Source organism: Dermochelys coriacea, chromosome 4, assembly GCF_009764565.3.
Source record: "Dermochelys coriacea isolate rDerCor1 chromosome 4, rDerCor1.pri.v4, whole genome shotgun sequence".
Classification (NCBI taxonomy): Eukaryota; Metazoa; Chordata; order Testudines; family Dermochelyidae; genus Dermochelys; species Dermochelys coriacea.
In genome coordinates, this window is record NC_050071.1 from 133541286 (window position 1) to 133564489 (window position 23204).

The following is a 23204-nucleotide window of genomic DNA, read 5'->3' on the forward strand; positions in this document are numbered from 1 at the left end:
TAATCACAGTTTTCATCACAGTTAAACAATAGAATACCAATTGAAAATTAACTATTTTGAATGTTTTTCTACATTTTCGTATACATTATATTCTGCATTGTAATTGAAAGCAAAGTGTACATTTTTTTTACAAATATTTCCACTGTAAAAATGATAAACAAAATAAATAGTATTTTTCAGTTCACCTCGTACAAGTACTGTAGTGCAATCTCTTTGTTGTGAAAGTGCAACTTACGAATGTAGATTTTTTGTTACATAACTGCACTCAAAACCAAAACAATGTAAAACTTCAGAGCCTACAAGTCCATTCAGTCCTACTTCTTGTTCAGCCGATCGCTAAGACAAACAAAAAGAAAAGGAGTACTTGTGGCACCTTAGAGACTAACAAATTTGAGCATAAGCTTTTGTGAGCTACAGCTCACTTCATCAGATGTGAGTGAGCTGTAGCTCACAAAAGCTTATGCTCAAATAAATTTGTTAGTTTCTAAGGTGCCACAAGTACTCCTTTTCTTTTTGCGAATACAGACTAACACAGTTGCTACTCTGAAATAAGACAAACAAGTTTGTTTACATTTGCAGGCGATAATGCTGCCATCTTCTTATTTACAATGTCATCAGAAAGTGAGAGCAGGCATTTGTATGGCACTTTTGTAGCCAGCATTGCAAGATATTTATGTGCCACATATGCTAAACCTTTCGTATACCCCTTCATACTTCAGCCACCATTCCAGAGGACATGCTGATGATGCTAGTTAAAAAAAATTGCGTTAATTAAATTTGTGACTGAACTCCTTGGGGGGGGGAGGGAGAGGAATTGCATGTCCCCTGCTCTGTTTTACCTTCATTCTGCCATATATTTCATGTTATAGCAGTCTCAGATGATGACCCAGCACATGTTGTTCATTTTAAGAACACTTTCACTGCAGATTTCACAAAATGCAAAGAAGGTACCAATCTGAGATTTCTAAAGATAGCTACAGCACTCAACCCAAGGTTTTAGAATCTGAAGTAGCTTCCAAAATCTGAGAGGGACGAGGTGTGGCGCATGCTTTCAGAAGTCTTAAAAGAGCAACACTCCAGTGCAGAAACTACAGAACCCAAATCACCAAAAAAGAAAATCAACCTTTTGCTGATGACATCTGACTCAGATAATGAAAATGAACATGTGCGGTCCACACTGCTTCAGATTATTATCAAGCAGAACTGTTTATCAGTATGGACACGTCCTCTGGAATGGTGGTTAAAGCATGAAGGGACATATGACTCTTTAGTACATCTGGCAGGTAAATATCTTGTAATGCTGGCTACAACAGTGCCATGAGAACACCTGTTCTCACTTTCAGGTGACATTGTAAATAATAAGTGGGAAGCATTATCTCCTGCAAATGTAAACAAACTTGTTTGTCTGAGTGATTGGCTGAACAAGAAGTAGGACTGAGTAGACTTAGTTTTATTTTTGAATGCAGGGGTTTTTTTGTACATAACTGTACATTTGTAAGTTAAACTTTCATGATAAGGAGATTGCACTACAGTATTTGTATTAGGTGAATTGAAAAATACTATTTCTTTTGGTTTTTTTACAGTGCATATACTTGTAATCAAATATAAAGTGAGCGCTGTACACTTTGTATTCTGTGTTGTAATTGAAATCAATATATTTGAAAATATAGAAAACATCCAAAATATTTAAATAAATGGTATTCTATTATTGTTTAACAGTGCAATTAATTGTGATTAATTTCTTTAATTGCACGATTAATCGTGATTTTTTAAATCCCTTGACAGCCCTAATTTCAAATAAAGCCTTAAACATTTATGCACAAATACATTGTTTCTAAGAATCCTGGAGGCTCATGCCTTGAATTATTTATGATTTCTCCACTAACTTATCTAGTAAGTCTGTGATTTTTCTCTCACTATGTTTTTAGTTTATATTTTCTGTAATAAATATGCAATTCCACAAGTAATAAAGACACAGACAGAAAGCTAAACACTTTAGCTCTAAAAAACCCCACTTCCTTAACAATAAACAGAAATAAAAGTAAACATTAGGATGAGATGAATGAAGTTTTCCGGTGTTGTCACCCATTTATGTAATTATTTTCAAACATAAGTGCCTGACCATAGACAAAAAAGGGCAAACTAAGTGCCTAAATATCTTTGAGGATCTGGGCCTAAGTCACTACTTAGGCACGCTAGAACTGCTCCAAAGTCCTTTGAGGTCTACTGAAAGACTCTCTCTGATTTCAGTGGGCTTTTGGTTCAGCCCTTTAGCCTTGAAAGTTAAGCTACAGATGTGCTTAACTTCATTCACATGCGTAACTCCACTTAGGTCAATGGGATGACTCATATGGATAAAGTTATACATATGCTAAGTGTTCGTAGCATTGGGGATTTAAACGGGTATTTAAAAAGCTAGATCAGCACATTGGTCTGGAAGGGTGGGAGCTACTACAGAAAGGCATTGTAAGGCACCCCTGGTTGCAGGGCAGGGGTGACACAGCCCATCACTGGTCTGGATTGCACCCCGGAATGTCACAGGTCCCATTCCAGCTCTCACTCAAGTAAATGGGAGTCTTTCCATGGACTTCAGTGAATGTGGGATCCAACTGGTAGGTACTTAAAATGGCTATTCAGGTGACAAAGGTTCTGATCCTGGAATTGCATCCAGTCAGGCTGAGAGAGTTATAGGGTCAAAGCCTTAATAGTGATTTTTTAATTTATGCAACCAACTTTGAAAATTGTGCCCTAAAATGCAAAACAACAACACAAAAAAGTTACATTTAATTTGCTCAGTACTAGCTGCATTGTGACAGGATTGACTCAGAGATGTATAATGCGGCCTTAATATTTTGAGATTTACTAGGTACCATCATTTTAATTATTTAGTCGGTAAATACACCATACTTAATATTACTGTGAACATTTTCATTTCATATGAAATACAGTGCAATTATGGCCTGTTAAATAGACGTGACAGTGCTGTTAGTATCACTGAGTACAGTATTAGTCAGATGAAACAACTATTGTAGCTTTTTTATATGAAGAAATGATGTGTGCCTTTTTCACATTATGAGTATCTAATGTGCAGCTCGTGATACTAATAAAATCTTACAAAGTTACTCATTGTTAAGGTAATTTCACATAACCATTTCCTTGATACAACACTAATTTTTCCACCACTCTTTCAAATTTTAACATGTGATTTCGCGGAGACTAGGAATGGTAAATTAATGGTATTTTATATATCTAGCCCCAAATCTTGAAGTCTTCACTTAGGGACACTCCTATTAACTTCAGGGTTTGGTTCTCATTAAAAAAAAATTGATCCCAAGTTTAGATGGGGGATTTTGTGTACAAATAAATAAGGCAAAAAAGAACAAATGGTATAGCTGCCTATGCATCTGATAAAACACCGCAGCGAATTGCTCAGGAAAGGGCGATGCTCTGAATGGGACACAAGTATGCTAAGAGGTAAATAAACTTCTTGGGAATTTCAGGTTTTAGAAATGTTTTGCATAATCTCTTTTAAAAGATGGGGGGACATATTTCAGTGCTTACAGTAGCTGTAAGTAGGAAGGCTACTCGAGTGCAACTCAGTTAAGGGAGATAGTTCTGAGCTAGGTAATTGTGGACTTGACCCTATGCCCTTCAAGTTATTGGCCAAACTCTCACTGGGCCAGATGCTGTTGACTAGCTGTTTTGTTCCTGGAGGCTCTCTGAATGTTGAAACACTGGGTGCTGCTTCAGTCCTGACAAACAACTTAGAGTACCTTCATGGTTGTGTGATTAGAGTGCATGTAAAAGTAATTGGAAAAAAAAATAAAACACCATAGCACAAATATAACAAAAAGATAGTCTCCATTCCAAAGAGGTTACAGCCTAATAGAACATTTTAGCAAGCATCTCATGTCAATTTCCTCAACTCACAGGTTCACTTGCTCTTGGTGGGTCAAGAACTTCTCAACTGTGCTTTTAAATATTATGAGGCACACTCTCTAGCATACACCATTATTTTAATTGTGGTCTGCCTTGAAGTCGTAGAATTTAAGGCCAGAAAGGACCACCAGATCATTTTGTCTGACCTCATGTATGTCACAGGCCATCAAAACCACTCAGCAGCTGTGCACTAAACCCAACAACCAAAACTGAACCAAAACCTTACAAGTATTAAGTTACTCTGTGCCACAGGCAGACAATAGGAGGGACTGAAGTGTGCCTGTACTAAAGGCCCAATTGATGGCAGGCAAGTGATAAAGTGAGATATACCCAGATGCATCCAATCTACTATAGCCACATAACCATGGCCAAAATTATGGCATCTTCCAAATTTGCCACAGATCATGGTATAGCATCAGCTGAAGCAGATTGGTCTAGCTGTCTGAGTATTGGACTAGGAATGAGGAACTCCAGGAATTCATCTCTGCCACTGATTGCCTTGGGTCCTAGCTATTTAAGGCCTAATCCTGCAGTGCTTAGAAGACAAACTCACACCGGAATCATATCCATAATCTCTCTGGTTCACTGTTTCTCCATCAGTACATAATTTATAAGAAAAAAATACCCAATTGAATATTCTGTGAAATACTTACCAGCCTCAAAGGAGTGTCACAGTGACTTATTAGTTAATGATTGTAAAATGCTATGTAAAAACTAAATATTATTCTGACACATCCCTGTAGTATCAGCAGGGATAATGGTCTCTTGTGCTGCTAAGCAAGATAGGATTCAGCAAACCAAATAATATGGTCTCTTGTTTCTCCTCCAGTGCTTGTACTGAAATAGACTACATCTGGTGATGTTTGGCGCATGCCACAAACAACATCTTATTTGATAAGGATTTTGGAAAGGGCTAAGGTTATGTTTCCCACAATAATGAAAGCATGGAGAAGAGTTTTTTGGTTGGGGGCAGGCAGGTAGAGTGACTTATTGCACTTCTGTTTTAATGCTTCTAGGTCTGAGTGAGTATTAATTAGGGAGGAAGGATGGCCCAGCGGTTAGAACACTAGTCTAGATTTTAGGAGACCATGGTTCTGTTCCCTGCTCTGCCACAGACTTCCTGGTGACCTCGAGTAAGTCACATAAGGCTAGATCCACAAACCTATAGGGGCCTATATTTCTGTTGGAGGACATACACAAATCTGCCCAAGTAATGATGTTGATGAGCCACTCGGCATGTGAACCCTGGCAGGAAGGGTTCCCTATCTATCGCACCTGCAGGGCCTGATCTAGTAGGTGTTCTCAGAGTCTGCCTATCCTGCACATGACATGGAGCAGAAGGTGTCAGGGAGGGAAGGAGAATGACAGTAGCCCAGTGATTAGCACGCTCTCCTGGAATACCTGGGTTCCGGTCCCTGCTCTAATGACTATTTAAGTATTCTGTACACAGTGCAACAGCAACTTCAACAGGAGACATTGAGAGAGGCCTGCCCCAGAATGCATCAGGCCAGGCCATTCCCCTGGGAAAAGAGACACCTGGGTTCAAGTCCCTCCTCAGACACAGGCAGAGTCAGCATTTGAAACCAGGTCACCTACCTCATGGATGAGTTCCCTAACCCCCTGGAAGCAACCACCACCTCGTTTCCTCATAGGAAAGGGCTGAGCTGGCCTAGGTGCCCAACTCCAGGAGAGGTTTCAAAACTGTGAATCCCAAGCAGAGATAGGTGCCTTCCTTCAGCCCAGATTGAGGCGCCTAAGTCCCTTTGAGGAGCGGAGCTTAGTCCTCACCCCTCTCCTCAGTATTTCCTACTGGCTAGTATGGGCAGCTCCCTCTCAGCTTGCTGCCTTCTGTGAATCCCTTTCTTTAGGTCCCTAACTCTTCCTATGCATTGTAAAGGGAGCCTGAGCAGCCAACGGGGGATAAGGATTCCCGTAGGCAGCAGGGCAACTGAAGTTAGACTCAACATTGAAATAAGTCCCTAATAAGCCTAAGTCCTCTTTGTGGATCTAGCCTGCAGCCTCTGTCTCAATTCCCTATCTGCAAACTGGAGGTAAGAGCACGTCCCTGCCTTCCCGCGTGTTGGGTGCATAAATACATTAAAGACTGATCAGATTCTATGGCAAAGAGGGTGGGGCAGCATAAGTCCCATTGATCAATAGAACTATGTATTACAACCTTCTATAGGTAGATTTTTCTTAGTATTTAAATTGAAATAAGTCAATCAGTCCCTTCTTTAGCATTTTCAGTCTGTTTTTATCACTTGACAATCTTGGCCCTCCTTGTTCTTTGGACATCAGTATTTCCTCTGAGTATCTTTAAGTGACTTTGATTGGCGTGCATCCTTCTGAAATATGTTTACAATAGGCCAGTATTTAATGAACAGCTGACTCTAGGGTATTCAGATCTTACCAAAGGCAAAAAGGCAAAATGGAGCTGAGAGTTAAAAAGTTGAGAGTTATTGCACATGTGTGCGCGCAAGATGATATTTTTATATCAGTAAACAGAAGTATAGCTTCAGGTCTGAACAGAAATTTGCCTTATGTTCCTAATTATGCATTTCATGGTCTGGATGATCTCGGTGTTCTATGAATTGGAAAAGTAATGTATACCCATGTAATAACCTCAGACAGGCTGCAGAGCAGCATCTGTGCAGAGATTCCAAAAGGTCTCATTATTAAGCAGTTCGTAAACATATGGGGTCCTGTAGCAAGGTGCGACTCACCCATGTGGCACCTCCCACTAGTCATCCTGGGAATTAGCTCTCCAGTCTCCAGAGTGCCCTCTGCAGGCCGGTGTCCTGCTTGCCTCAGGCCCCCGTGTCCCTCCCAGATCCCAGTGCCCCTTCCCTCAGGGTTCTGCCCTCTGCAGTCCCCCCGCAGTCTCTGGGTCTCCCCACCCTGGGAACCCCCAACCCTCTATCCCGCACTTGCCTCAATGGCTACTGCCAGCCATCAGCTAGCCCCCACTCCCTGGGACAGACTGCAGTGTAATGGCCACTCATCATCGGCAAGGGGGGTTTGGATCTGCTGCCTTTGCGTACCCTTGGGCTGCCCCTCTGCAACCCCAGTACCCTTCCCAGCCTTTGGTAAGGCCTTTAGCCTGGGGGTTTTCCAGCCTGGAGCTCCCCAACTCCTCTAGCCTTTCCCCGGCCTTGCTCCAGTCTAGGTACCCTGCTCAGCTCCCAGGCAGCCAGGCCCCTCTCTCTCCACAGTTAGAGAGAGACTGCCTGAGCTCCTGGCTCATAGCCTTGTATAGGGCCAGCTGTGGCCTGATTGGGGCGTGTCCCCAGCTGTGGCTGCCTTCCCCATCAACCTAGCCTTTGGCTCCCCCGGGCCAGCCCTCCCCGGACTGTTTTAACCCCGTCAGGGCTGGAGCGGATGACAAACCCACTACAGGTCCAATCCTGCAAAGTGCTGCACATCCTGAGTTCTTCTCACTGAAATTGAGAGCCCTGAGCACCTTCCAGGTAGTGTTCAGCAACCTGCAGAATCAGGATCAAAGAGAACAATCTGAAATTTTTGTATAACCTTAAGGTTGTTTTGTTAAAATTTTAATGGGGATTCTTATTAAACCAAAATATTACTATATTACAGTGTGATAGGTACATCCTGACAAAGTAAATATTGAGCATATTAAATGGTGCTTTCTACAAGGGTGATTTCTCTCTGATGCCACTGGGAGAATTTTTTAAAGCCCAGGTGATGCTATTGTACATACAGCCTCCCTGTACATTCTACTCTGAAAATATTTTACTGTTATTACATTACAGAGTAACGTTAAAGAAATCTCATTAACCTCATCAGAAAGTCTATCGAAATGTGATTGTCTTTTCTGTCTCTGGACTGTGCTGATGAGCCCTTTGAATGCAAAACGTGTATCTTCCCACGCTTCTTACAAAACGCCTCCAACAAATCATGATTTTCAATTCCTTCTCTATGGACATCTAGCTGGTTTATTAAATGAACTCTGATGGAATTTGCTGCTGAGCAGAATGATTTCCTTTATGACATGGATGAGGAATTGTATTATTCCTGATTGAATTTAAAGGCTTTATTGTTTTAAAGGGCTAATATTTAAAGCTCTGTTCAATTTGAGGCTCTTCATGTTGTTTGTGGGTATTCACTGTCGTAGACAAATCCACTTCAAAAGTTTCTACCTTGTGATTTCCATGGTTACTGCCAGGATACAGAACTCTGCTTACTACAGTGTGCTCTAGTGTATGCACTGGGAAGTTGATGTTATTCTCCCACTGAATCTGTCAGATGCATTTTTTAAAGTGCGTTTAGTGCCAGTGAAAGGTACTGAATTAACAGCTCTGGAGACTCTACATTTCTCCATGAAACAAATAGAGCATAGGCCTCTGGAAGCACAAGCTTCTGCAGGGTGTTCTGTTTATAGTGGGGACATGTTACTGTGCCCCTGCTCAAATAGACAATAAGCATATCAAAGCGTGCTAGCTGCTTGATGGATTTTTTTTTCAGTGTGACCTGTCCACCAGGAACTGGAATGAAACCCTCAGCTCCTCACACAAGCCACACAGAGGACTATGATTGTGACTTGGGGCTTTGTTAATTTTTAAATAAGTTGACCATAAGAATGGCCAGACTGGCTCAGACCAGTGGCCCAACTAGCCCAGTCTACCTCTGATAGTGATCAGTGTCAGAGTTGGTCAGATGTGATCTATTGATGAACTATGACTATGGAAAAGGTATTTTGAGTTCATGGAGCCCAATCCTGCAAGATGTCGAGCAACTCCTAGAAGATGCTGAAGAACTGAGAGCACTGTCATGGTGTACAGATTACATGGAAGCCAGCCCTGCCAGCAGTTGAGCTCCTTCTCCTGTGTGCTGCTGAACAGCCACAAATCCCACGGATGGGACCAGTGGGAGCTGATAGAATTTAACACCTTGCAGAAACAGGCCCCAGATTTACAGTGCAATTGGAGTCTAAATGATGAATATGTTTCCACAGCACCGATGCACACACCCTAGCAACAGCAGGCAGCCAGACAGATATGTTATTACTTTCCATTTTAGAAAGGAAAATCAAATCAACTTCCTCTTGTGGGGGCCTGCTCCAAAGCCCAGTGCAATCAATAGGAATCTTTCCATAGACTTCAGTGGGCTCTATAAGAACAATCAGCTCCTTTGTAAATTGGGAGCTTTCCAGATAAGTTGTTCATCTATCACTAAGTCTCTGGCTAACCCTTTAATCAGCATGCTGAATGGGACAACACACATCTTGGGGCAATTCACCAATAGAGTCCAGAGGAATGTTCTCTCAGGACAATTGCTTATAGAGACTATAGAAGGAAGAGCTGCTATAAAACCTGACTGCACATTTTCAGACCAATTTTAGAGGAAAAAAACAAAACACAAACACAAAGATTGCAATCTGTGTGGGAGAAAAAACACAGAGAAGTTTTTTTGCCAGCTATCAGTGTATCAGAATAATTACACTGTTATCAAAGTCTGCTCAGACGTCAGCTACTGGCTTTTATCAAAAGCTACCCTATGCACCTAAACAAAAAATCCACATCAGCACTAAGATTCTCTGCTGAGGGTTTGCCAGGTCAGGCCCCATATGTTGGTAATGTCATCTGCTCCCACCACATACCATGTGACGTTCCCCCAGAGATGTGGATAAAGTATAACTATCTAATGTAACAGAGATCTAAGAATGTGTTTCATTAATACACATTTAAGTATGAACTAGACAGACATGCAATGAACCGTGTATACAGCATCATGCTTCCAATGATAATTTATATCCATCTAATGATGCTCATAGCTCTTCTATGAAACAACGTTTCTATTGCTGTTACCCCGTCTCTCCCCTATGTCCTTCAGTTACTGCTTGCACCCTCTTTGTCCACCTTGTTTTAAGTTAGCACTAGATTATGTTCCCCATACCCAGAGCAAGTGCTACCCAAAGCAAGGGGCTGCAGAGTTAGGGGAGGCCACTCAAGGATAGGCAGCATTGTTCCTGGAGTTTTCAGGGCCAATAAAACTTCTTGGTGTGCACTGCAAATGGCTTCTAATGTGAAGTTTTTTACATGAAGCACATAACAATGATCCTACAGCATGACCTTCTGCATATGAAGCCATGGGATTTCATCCACTGTTACATGCAGTGGATGGACTCATTCTGCCTATTGTTTAAAGGAGGGCAGCAATGAGGCCTATGAACAATGTATGGTGAATCTGCCTCACTGCCCCCGATTCAAAAAGACCAGCCAGAACTCCTAACTAATGCCAAGAACAGGTTTTCAGCTGCTTCTTTCTGAGATATCCTTTGCTAATGTTGAACTTCAAAACTCAAAAGATGTTTCATATAAAAGTTATTTGAAATAATTATTTAATGAAATGTTATGGCAATACACAGATACAAAGAGTTAAACAAGAAAAGTATCCAATGAAACATCGATAACAGGGTAGTGTGATGATTATTATTTATATTCTTGTAGCACCTGGAGACCCCCAACCAAAATCAGGGCCTCATTGTGTTGGTTTCAGAGTAGCAGCCGTGTTAGTCTGTATTCGCAAAAAGGAAAGGAGTACTTGTGGTACCTTAGAGACTAACAAATTTATTTGAGCATAAGCTTTGTGAGCTATGATGAAGTGAGCTGTAGCTCATCAAAGCTTATGCTCAAATAAATTTGTTAGTCTCTAAGGTGCCACAAGTACCCCTTTTCTCATTGAGTTGGTTATTTTACAAATGACAAAGAAGAGTTAAATAACTTGTCCAAGGTCAAACAAGAAGTCAGTAGCAGAACTGGGGGGAGGGGGAAAGCCTGTTCTTCTAAGATGCAGTCCACTGCTTTAGCCATAATGATCGTCTCTCGTCCAGAGTAAATTATCGATATTCAAAAATAAAAAGGAACATCAATATAATTTCATAGTTTTTTAAATGGGTTTCATAGCCTTGTTTTAAAGTTTTCACAGCATGTCTTTTAAACTAAGCATACGTGTTCAGCGTCCTAAGAGCACTCTTCAAATTAGCTATTTGAAAACCAAATTTACACCAGAAAGCAATATTTCTCATTGATATTCATTCTCTAAAAATGATCAATCTTAGCATTTACTCTGAGAGTTGAAAACAGTCTTTGTCACAACCGGGTGGAATTACAATAGCTGAGCTGGTATTAATGTAATTTTGAACTGTTTACTACTTAAAATGACTTACAATTACTGTAGATTTATTGTACATGCTGAGAGACAAGTTTTTTGGCAAAACAGGTATTTTGCTGCCTTCAGCTGTGCAGCTCAGCTGCTGTTTATTTGTAGGAGTCACACAACTGTGCCCAAAGTTGGATGTAAAAAGAAAACCTGCCAAATCGGAACATTTCATAGCAAGGCTCCATAATCGTCATAGTCCACTCCATGTGTTCGCCCCGAACGTGCTGTTCCTGTCACTACCAGCAACCTTACTGAGAAGAATGAGGGGGCAGGGGGCGTGATACCAGTCTTCAAATATGTTTAGGGCTGTTATAAAAAGGTCAGTGATCAATTGCTGTCCACATCTTCTGAGGGTAGAACAAGAAGTAATGACTTAGTTTACTGTAAGGGAGATTAAGGTTAAATATTAGGACAAACTTCTAACTGTAAAGATACTTGAGCAGTGGAAAAGGCTTCCAAGGAAGTTTGTGGCATCTTCATCCAGGTTATACAAATACCTGTGAGTGATGGTCTAGGTTCAATGTCGGGGATGGACTAGATAACCTGTTGGGGTTCTTTCCAGCCCTACATATCTATGATTCTATGATTTTCCAATCACCACTCATATATGCACACCACTCATGCTGCTCTAACCACCACCATGCGCATCTAACCCCCATCGAGACAACCGTCAATTAGTCGTGCTTCCATTTCCACCAACCCCTTGCACTGGTGCTGTTCTCATTCCCCACCAAGTTACAGTAGACCAAGGATGCAAAGGAACAGAGCCACTGTGTGAACCAAATCCATAAGGCTTTTGCATGTCACAAGCCCTGGGAACTCAGTGACCTGATATATGTGTTGCTATCAATCAGGGGCTATTGAATTCGGGCTGAAAATTCAAATGAAAGGAAGTGCTTTATTACATTGCACTGAATCCTACGTATTTTGAACTTGAATTTAAATGCTGATTCCTTATAAGATTAAAACAAGGTTTCTTTTTTAATGGCAGAAGCAACCCAGTGGATATAATTTACAGTGCAAGACTCTGACATTTTTAATGAAATACTTTACATTTAAAAAAATCAACCTAATGGAATGTCAGCAACGTAACCAGGTACGTTATTTTGCAACCCACCATATTCTGAATGGAAGCATGAAAAACTGCTGCTGATAGAAGGCCTAAAACAAGAACCAGGCAAAGGATAGTGACAAAGTGGATTGGGCATAGAGGTTGGAAGGAGGTGTTGGCTCTAGAGGAGCTAATAGGAAGATCGGGGGGAGACTGCCCATCCTCTTGGTGGTCTTTAGGTGTAGGTGTGCCACCTTTTCACATGGGGCTGGAGAGTGAGCCTGATCCACACAAACCTAGCATCAGCAGCTCATAAGAACATAAGAATGGCCATACTGGGTCAGACCAAAGGTCCATCCAGCCCAGTATCCTGTCTACCGACAGTGGCCAATGCCAGGTGCCCCAGAGGGAATGAACCTAACATTCAGGTTCAGGTAATATAACAGGTCATAATCATAACAGGTAATGATCAAGTGATCTCTCTCCTGCCATCCATCTCCACCCTCTGACAAACAGAGGCTAGGGACACCATTCCTTACCCATGCTGGCTAATAGCCATGAATGGATTTAACCTCCATGAATTTATCCAGTTCTCTTTTAAACCCTGTTATAGTCCTAGCCTTCACAACCTCCTCAGGCAAGGAGTTCCACAGGTTGACTGTGCGCTGAGTGAAGAAGAACTTCCTTTTATTTGTTTTAAACCTGCTGCCCATTAATTTCATTTGGTGGCCCCTAGTTCTTATATTATGGGAACAAGTAAATAACTTTTTCTTATTCACTTTCTCCACACCACTCATGATTTTATATACCTCTATCATATCCCCACTTAGTCTCCTCTTTTCCAAGATGAAAAGTCCTAGCCTCTTTAATCTCTCCTCATATGGGACCCGTTCCAAACCCCTAATCATTTTAGTTGGCCTTTTCTGGACCTTTTCTAATGCTAGTATATCTTTTTTGAGATGAGGGGACCACATCTGTATGCAGTATTCAAGATGTGGGCATACCATGGATTTATATAAGGGCAATAAGATATTCTCCCTCTTATTCTCTATCCATTTTTTAAATGATTCCTATCATCACATTTGCTTTTTTGACTGCTGCTGCACACTGTGTGGACGTCTTCAGAGAACTATCCACGATGACTCCAAAATCTTTTTCCTGATTAGTTGTAGCTAAATTAGCCCCATCATCTTGTATGTATAGTTGGGGTTATTTTTTCCAATGTTCATTACTTTACATTTATACACATTAAATTTCATTTGCCATTTTGTTGCCCAATCACTTAGTTTTGTGAGATATTTTTTAAGTTCTTCACAGTCTGCTTTGGTCTTAACTATCTTGAGCAGTTTAGTATCATCTGCAAACTTTGCCACCTCACTGTTTACCCTTTCCTCCAGATCATTTATGAATAAGCTCATATCCCACAAGGCTGGTCCAGCTCCAGGTATTGTGACATGCTGCATGGGGTTGCATGACATTGAGACCCTGTGCGTCAGGTCACCACACCCGGAATGGGGAGCTAGGTCCAGCCTTGCACAATGGGAGCTGACACTGAGATTATGTTTCCCAGTGTGCATTACTTTGTACTTGTCAATGCTGAATTTGATCTGCCATTTTTGCTGCCTGGTCACCCAGTTTAGTGAGATCCCTTTGTAACTTTTCATAGTTAGCTTTGGACTTTTAATTATCTTGAATAATTTTGTACTGTGACTGGGAACCTGAGCAAGGGGGTGGGGGTGGCACACAAAGATTGCTCAATCAGGGCAAACTGCAAAGAATGGAGCAGACAATTCACAAAATCAGAATTTCTAACAATTAGATTCACCAATCCAGCAACAAAAGTTTCAACAATACCTTACTGGTTATTCAGAAGCCAAAAACACAGTTCCCTTCAAACAATCCGGCGGTGGGATCCCACCCATACAGCCAAGTCAAATATGTTGGGGATTACTGAAAATCTTGTTCATCATATATAAAGTTCTACCAATCCCAATAGTTTCACACACATCCAAACCTCTGCAAAATATGGCATGCAAATCAGTGCAGAGAAAACCAAGCTGATGACAAACAAATGTGATGGGATCAGCTCACATATCACTGTCAGTGGACATGAGCTGGAGACAGTGAAACAGTTCAAGTATTTGGGGGCAATCATCACTGATGAAAGACCCAAGGCAGAAATTCGGGCAAGAACTGCACGAACAACAGCAGCAGTGGCAAAGCTCAAGCTAATTTGCAGAAATAAGAACATCTCCCTGGAATCCAGACTTAAACTGCTGCACACATTGGCCATCTCCATTTTTCTGTATGTCAGCGAGACATGGACCCTTATGGTAGAACTTGAACAGAAAATACAGGTAGTAGAGATGAGATGCTTCCGTAAAATCCTGGGCATCTCCTACTTCGACCACATCACTAATGAAGAGGTCCGCAACATCATCACCCAATGCGCTGGGTCATATGAAGAACTCCTGATGAATGTGAAGAAGTGCAAACTGAAGTGGTATGGCCATCATATAACAAGATCATGTGGCCTATCCAAGATCATCCTCCAATGGACAATACAGGAGACGAGAAGAAGAGGTAGACAGAAGAAGAGATGGATTGACAACATAAAAGAGTGGACAGGAATGGACTTTGCAGAGACTCAAACATTGACACACAATCGTCAGGGGTGGAGACAATTGGTTGATTGCTCATCAATGATGGTGCCCCAATGACAAATGTGGTTATGGGAGTGATGATGATGATGATGACCAATCCCCAAGGATTGGACACATTGCCCACCAGGTCAATGAATATTTCAGATCGTACCCAAATCCACGCTTACAGACAATTCTTAACTAAACTAAGATTTTCTGAAAATAAAAGAGAGACAGTATAGGTTAAAAGATCATTATAGATACAGACATGAATAAAATTCTTAGGTTAGTTTCATAGTAGAAATGGTGAGCCCTAGGGTTGCAAAGAGTTCTTTTAGAATTAGTTCCATAGATTATAGTCCAATGTCCAATATCAGGGTGATCCAGACTGGAGCTGGAGACTTCAGTCTTGCGACTCAAACTTCCTCTGACAAAGCTTAAGCAGATCTGAGATGATAGGATCAGGGCCCAATAGTTCCTTTTATAGTTCTCTGGCAGCCTCTTGACAGCATGCAGTCCTTGGGTAAAGCATTGTAGCTTTGAAGTAAAACCTCCTGTTTCCTAAGCACCATCAGTAATTTGCTGCATGGATTAGCATAAGGCAACTGCCCATCTCCTGCCATTTACAGGCAGTTTACTACATACTTCAAAGAGAAATAAAGAAAATTATATCACTATATTCACAGTTCATCTAAATGTTAACATCTCCTTTTGATATCCCAATTAACAGAATACAGCAACAGACAGACAGGAACCATTTGGTTCCATTGTCAACCTCTAACAATATATACGTAAACACACAAAAAAACCGCAACCATTATCTACTAATATGTCCCTAAAGGTTGAATTTGGGTTAGTTAGCCTTATAGTTGCTTAACTCTTTCTGGCTCAGCGTTACTTGTATCCTCTGGAAACTTTGCCACTGCATTGTTCACTTCCTTTTCCAGATCATTAATGAGTATGTTGAACAGCACCGGTCCCAGTACAGATCCCTGGGAGAACCTACTGTTTACCTGTCTCTACTGTGAAAACTGACCATTTATTCCTACCCTTTGTTTCCTATCTTTTAACTAATTACTGATCCATCAGAGGACCTTCCCTCTTATCCTATGACTAGTTAGTTTGCTTAATAGCTTTTGATGAGGGACCCTGTCAAAAGGCTTTCTGAAAATCCAAATACACTATATCCACTGGATCACCCTTATCCACATGTTTGTTGACCTCCTCAAAGAGTTATAATAGACTGGTGAGTCATGACTTCTTTTTACAATAGCCATGTTGACTCTTCCCCAACAAGGAGACAGAAAAAGGAGCAATGGTTTCAAGTTGCAGTGGGGGAGGTTTAGGTTGGCTATTAGGAAACACTATTTCACTAGGAGGGTGGTGAAGCACTGGAATGGGTTACCTAGGGAGGTGGTAGAATCTCCATCCTTAGAGGTTTTTAAAGCCCGGCTTGACAAAGCCCTGTCTGAGATGATTTAATTGGGGTTGGTACTGCTTTGAGCAGGGGGTTGGACTAGATGACCTTCTAAGGTCTTTTCCAACCTTAGTCTTCTATGATTCTAAATCATGTTAATCTGTGTGTCTGATCATTCTGTCCTTTACTATGTTTTCTTGACCTGGCTTAGGTTCCTAGTTCCAAGAGAGGGTTCACAGCTATGAATCTGGAGCAGAGAGAGGCCCTTCCCTCTGGCACAGAGTGAGGGACTCCAAACTCTTTGAGGGGCGGGGCTTAGGCCACATTGCTCTCCTTGGTATTTCCTCCTCGCTAGCATAGATGGCTTCCCCCTCAGCTTGCTGGCTTCTATGCATCCCTTTTTTTAGGTCCCTAGCTCTCCTTCTGCATTATTTGTGGAGCCTGGATACCTAAGTAGGGCTTGTGAGTTCCATTAGGTGGCAAGGTACCTAAAAGTTAGGTGTTGCACCTCGCAGCATTGCAATGCCTACTTCCCCCTTGTGAATCTATCTCTAAGTGCTGAGGGCTAGCCTTTCAGCCCTTCGCATTTCTTTTGGTAGCCAGCAGCATCATGCCCAGCCTCCTGCCCCCCCCGTTGGCAAAACAGTGGCTGCTGCAGCACATTTTGAGCCTGGGTGTCAGATTGATGCCAGTGGAAGCTCAGCACAGGTTCTGAATATGCATAAATCTGCAGGATGGGGAAACGGCTCTGAAATAATAAAGCATTGTCCTTTGAGCTTTTGTGTCCCTCACCAGGTAAACCAAATCATGGCAAACACAGAATAAAAGCCTGACTTCCATGGCACTGCATTGAATAATGTAATAGAGTTTACCTTGTTTTGGAAGCGTGTATTAAAAAATCATTGAACTGCAGAAATGTGAGTTTACAGTAGACAGAGTTAGTTTTCATTAAGCAATTATATTTTTGCTAAAGAAGCTCTAGATGGAGACATTTATCTATTACATTTTTAAAAAACATTGCTGAACTGAACAACCTTTTACACTCTGGGAACGGAAGCAAATGGTTTTAGAATTCTAGGATTGAAGTCTAGTACAAAACTCATATAGATAATTTAAGAATAATATTTAATGTGGATAAGGTGACAAAAATGATCAGAAAATGTTAAACTATACACTTTAATAAATGATGTGCCACTACCCAATGCATATATATATAAACCAATTACATTTTTATATTCCCTTTTTATATAAAATATATTTAATCATAGGACCAAATGAGCATTTCATTTTCTTTCTTAAAATCAATAATTCTAAGAAACTCATTTCAAAATGGAGGGGGAATATGAAAATTTTATTTCAGGATAAGTCTTCCAAGCTTATTAAAGGCACAGTGAAAGCCTTCTGTTTCACTGATTACCCAAATACACATATCTCATACTTTTAGAATATAAATGCCAAAAATGAACCATATTTCATATGTATGCTAATCATATGAGCAGCTCTAGACATAGCTAAGTTAATATATCTAATATTTACACTCTGGTATGTTATTTATAATAATCTGTGACAGAGTGCTGTGAATCAGCACCTGAATCAGCACTCTGGTAACTGTTTAGCCAATTAGGCCCCATGCAGGGCCTGATTAAGGAGAGGCATGCCTGATTACTAGAGCAGGTTGGGGCTGGCTGGGTAGCTAATGAACTATTATCCCATACTATTAACAAGGAGACTGGAAAATAGAGCATAGGAAGGATGTGCTGGGGGGAGAAGCAGAAGATAGAGAAAAGCTAGTAATGTCTGACAAAAGGGTAAGAGGCACCTTTCCTTCCCCTATCTTTGGAGAAGGGGTGGTAAAACTTGAGGACATTTTAAATACTGTGACTGCACTAAAATATGTAGAAGGTGGAGGAGTGAAACACTAAATAAAGTGCACGCTGGTATCTATACAAGAGGTGGTCTCTGAGGGACCTGTGTGAAGCAAAGAGGATGGGAGCAGAAGTGTTTAAGCTGGTCTTTCTCAACTGGGTGGTCCTTTTGATAGAAAAGTATCAGCAAAACTTTCATGTGGCCTGAGGGATTAAGGCCCTGGGCATTTGCCCAAAAACTGATTGACTGAGGCCAAAACCCCAATATGTGGGTCAGGTGCCAACAACCCATCACCCGAGATGTGGCAGTTAAACTAATAGAGGAGTTTTGTAGGGGCAGACATTCCCAGAGGTTGGCAGTTTAAGGTTCCAGATCCAGGGTGAAAGACTAAAGACCCTACATCTGGAAAGAGGGAGGAGCCCAGGGGAACACTGATGGAGTCTCAGGCAATTGCATGCTACTAGTATCGGTGGCAGGGACAAGTAAAAAGAGACTGCTCATATGTGGAGTGTGGGTTTACAGAATTATGTGTTTGGGCTAGGACTTCCAGGCAGGGAGAAAGAAGGAAGTTACTGACCATGTTAGTAATATTGGAGAGGAGGTATAAAAGTGGTCTGGGAAGCATTTTCTCAACCTTTCATTAATCAGGTGGGAGTTGGCAAAATCCCATTGTATGCTTTCTGGAGCAAGAGTGAGGCTCAAATGTATAAATGGGGATAATAAACTCCACCCTTTGGCACAGGTGGCCCTTGGGGGAACCTTGGGGGAAATTTAAATGTAAGCAGGTTCAGGTAATAGATGGTTTGCCCCACCCCCTCATGCTAGGCATGGTCTAGGATTTAGGCATACATGTGGTATGGTTCTGCAGACTAGGGTTAGGATTCTGAATGGTAGAAGTTCCAAAAAGAAGGGTTAGGCAAAGGGTGAGTAAAACTTTCCCAGTTTAGGATTAAGATTCTAAAAGGTAGGTCTTCTCAAGCTACGGTTAGGGTTCCAGAGCACAGGAAAGTCCAGGCTAGGTTTAGGGTCACAGAAAGTAGTGCAGCCCAGGCTAGAGTAAGGTTTCCACAGGGAAGGACTCTGCTGGGTCAGGTTTAGAGTTTGAACTGATAGGATTCCCTGGGCTATAGTCAGAATTCCAAAGGGTAGGGCTCACTGGGCAAGGGTTAGTGCTCCAGAGGGTAGGGCTGCCTTCGCTAGTGCTAGGGTACCAAAGGTAAGTGTTCCCATGGCAGAGTAGGGTTCCAATGGACATGGCTCCCCAGATTAAGGTTATGGTTTCCATTGGTAGAACTCCCTAGTTTAGGATTAGGGAATTGAAAGTGAAGATCACCCAAATCTAGAGTTCTGATTCGTAAAGGCAGAGCTTCTCATGCAACAGGTAGCTTTCTAAAGGGTAGGGGTCACTTGGCTAGGGTGAGGGATCAAGAGGGTAAGGCTCAAATGGCTATGGTTAATGTACTAAAGGGTAGGAGTCACAGTGCTAATATAATGGTTCTAAGGGGTAGAGGTCCCTGGGTAGGGTTAGTGTTCCAAGTGGTAAGGCTTGCCAGGTTTCAGAGGGCAGGGAAGCCCTGGCTAGAGTTAGGGCTTCAATGGATAGGGCTCCCTAAGCGATGGTAGGGTTAGGGATCTAAATGTTAGGGTTCTCTGAGGTAGGGTTAGGATACCAAAAGGTAGTTTTCCATGGGCTAAGGTTAGGGTCTCAGAGGGTAGGGCTATCTGGGCTATTCTGAAGGGTAGCGCTTTTCAGAGAATAGTGTGGGATTCAAAGGGTGAGGGATTGCTGAGGAGGATGTCGTTTATAAAGTGTAGAACTCCCCTAGCCAGGGTAGGGCTTCTGTGGGGGGTAAAATTCCCTGGACTATGGTTAGAGTTCCAGAGGTTTAGGGTTACCCAAGCTAGCACTAGGGTACCCAAGGGTAGGTCTACCTGGACTAGGGTTAGATTTCCAACATGTTTAGCGATATAGCCCATTGTGTGATAGGCACATATAGCTACCTGCATTTAATAGATAAGGAAATGACACAGCACTTTGGTGACTTGCCCAAGTCACATAACAAGGAAGCAGCAGTTATTGGCACAGTCAGGGTCAAAACACAGTGGCTGGATTGACCCCTTCTGTGGTGAAATTCCTAGGCAACAAGTGGGGTTGCGAACTTTCTAATCACACTAAACTGAACACCCCTGCCCCACCCCTTCTCTGAGGCCCCACCCCCACTCACTCCATCTTCCCTCCTCCCTCCCTCACTTTCACCAGGCTGGGGCAGGGGGTTGGGGTGTGGGAGGGGGTATGGGCTCTGGCTGGGGGTGAGGGGTTTGGAGTGCAAGAGGGGTCTCTGGGCTTGAGCCGAGGGATCCGGAGTGCAGGAGGGGGTGTAGGCTCTGGCTGGGGGTGCAGGATCTGGGGTGGGGCCAGGGATGAGGGATTTGGGGTGCAGGAGGGGGCTACAGGTTGGGGCAGGGAGTTGGGGTGCAGGGGGTGAGGGCTCCAGATGGGGGTGTGGGCACTGGAGTGGCGCTGGGGATGAGGGGTTTGGGGTGTGGGGCAGGACTCTGGGCTAGTGCAGGGGGTTGGAGTGGGGGGGATGAGGGTTCCAGCTGGGGGTGGTGCCTGGGATGAGGGGGTTGGGGTGCAGGAGGGGGCTCTGGGCTGGGCCAGGGGGTTGGGGTGTGGGAAGGGGTGAGGTCTGTGGCTGGGGCAGGGTTTGGTGTGCAGGAAGGGGTGAGGGGTCTGGCTGTGTGTGTGGGCTCTGGGGTGGGGCTGAGGATGAGGAGATTGGGATGCAGAAGGGAACTCCAGGCTGGGGCAGGGGGTTGCGGTGAGGGGGAGGGTTCAAGGTCCCGGTGGCGCTTACCATGGCTCTGAGGAAGCAGCCGCCAGGTCCCTGCAACCTCTAGGTATGGGCAGCCAGGTGGCTCTATGCAGTACACGCTGCCTTTACACCCTCAGGCACTGTCCCCTGCAGCTCCCATTGGTCGCTGGTCCTGACCAATGGGAACTACAGAGCTGGTGCTGTGGGTGTGGCCAGTGCGTGGAGCCTCCCAGTCCCTGGCCACCCCAGTGCATAGGGACCGCAGGGATCTGGTGGCTGCTTTGGGGGACAACATGGAGCCAAGCAGGTAGGGAGCCTGCCTTAGCCCCGGGCCCCCACTGCACTGCCGACCGGACTTTTAACAGCCCTGTTGGCGTTGCCCACCGGAGCCGCCAGGGTCCCTTTTCGACTGCGCATTCCAGTCAAAAACCGGATGCCTGGGAACCCTAACAACAAGCCTGTGAGAATTCCCATGTAGGATTCCCTCAGCAGTGGTCTGTTCACAGCTGGTCAGAAAACGTTTTTTTCTGTGACAAATTTCCATTTTTGTTTAAAAAATAATCTTTCCTGAGAGACTTTGACATGAAACAATATATGTTTCCCTTCTTTCTTCGATCTATTTTTCGTTTTTCAAACCTTTTCAGTGGTGAAAAAAGTAAACAAGGAAAAAAAGTAGGGTCATTCCGCCCCCCCCCCCGCACTTTCTCTCAGGAGTTTTGCCTGTTTGAGGGTTTTTTGGGGGCTTGGTTATGTTTTGTTTTATGTTTTTCTTTTCTTTACTCCTGTTTTACAAGTGGGATAGAAATGGGGGAAAACAAAAAAGGGACAGAAAGGGAAAATAATTAAAACAGACTTTTTGGGGTTTTGAAGACAGAAAGGAAATGAAAATGCAACATGAATTGTTCCATTTTCAAATTTCCAAAGGAATTTAGGAATTGCCAGACTGCATCAGACCCTGGGCCACCTAGTGCAGTATCTTGTCTCTGGAACAGATCCATAAGATACCAATATTGAAACAAAATAAGTAACCAAATAAGTTTATTTTGGTGCCAGGATTGCCAATGAAATTTATGTTCAAAACAAATGCCTAATATATGTAATATACATATTTCAGAATTGACCTCAGTGTAGCCAGTGAGGCTGGTTTGTCTTCCTGAAAATACAATTATGCTAGTAAACCATATAAATGTCCAATGACTTATTGAATCTTGCTAAATACTTGGCCTCAACAATGAGTTCCACAGTCTAATTGTGTGTGTTGTGTGAAAAATATTTTCTCTGCTCAGATTTGATTTTGCCATCATTCAGTTTCATTTGATGGCTCCTTGCACTTGTGTTATGCAACCGGGAGGAGAGACACTCTTGATCCACCATCTCTTTATTATTCATTGTTTTATGTACTTTTCTCATATTCCCTCTGATTCATGTCCTTTCTAATGAGAAATTTCCAATTTCTCTTTTTTTTACTCTCCTTCCACCTTTTTATTCCATGATAAAAGGGGGAGAAGGCAAAGCAACCCGAGAGAAAGTGGCAGAAAACCCACTAAGTACTTGTGAGCGGTTAGCACTTATAAAGGTGACCAAGGGATTTAAATTTTGATTAAGTTTTAGATAGGGGCTTGAGCCAATCAATTTATTTTAAAACAGATCCATTAGGCACCATTTGAACTCGTCCTTTCCTATTGCTAATAAACCTGGCGCAATAGTGACACCTAAGAATGATTCATAGTCTTGAAGTTGAGGCAGAGCAGACTTTTTTTGTTGATATTCTAAGGTCCCGAAAAAGAACTTCACCACAGGTGACAATAAGCATTTCTCCTAGTGTTAGCTACATGATTAGGAATACCATCAGCAATGGCTCCATCCATTTACTCCCAAATAATTCTACTCTGAGAAAATGTATCAGATCTTTGCACCTCTGGAAAATTTCATAATAAACTCATGGAAAGTGCAGTGGGGATCCTTTCAGATGAAAATTACTATAAAAATAGAAGACATTATGGTATCTTTATTAATTACTGGTCAAATCTGGAGAAATGCTGAGCATCTCAACTTCTATAGGAGCTGCAGGTGCTCAGAACCTGTCGGGATTTGACACCAAAGTATTATGAATGTTTAACAATAAATAATGCATACGGTTCTACTTACTGCATGTCTGATCATCCCATTCCTCTTAATTAGAGCTGATGGATGCCTTCTTGCCCAACAGGGTTTGGTCTCACTTACACCGATACCAACACATGTTAATACAAATACCTAATCGCCAATATTACATTAGAATATATCACTTTGCC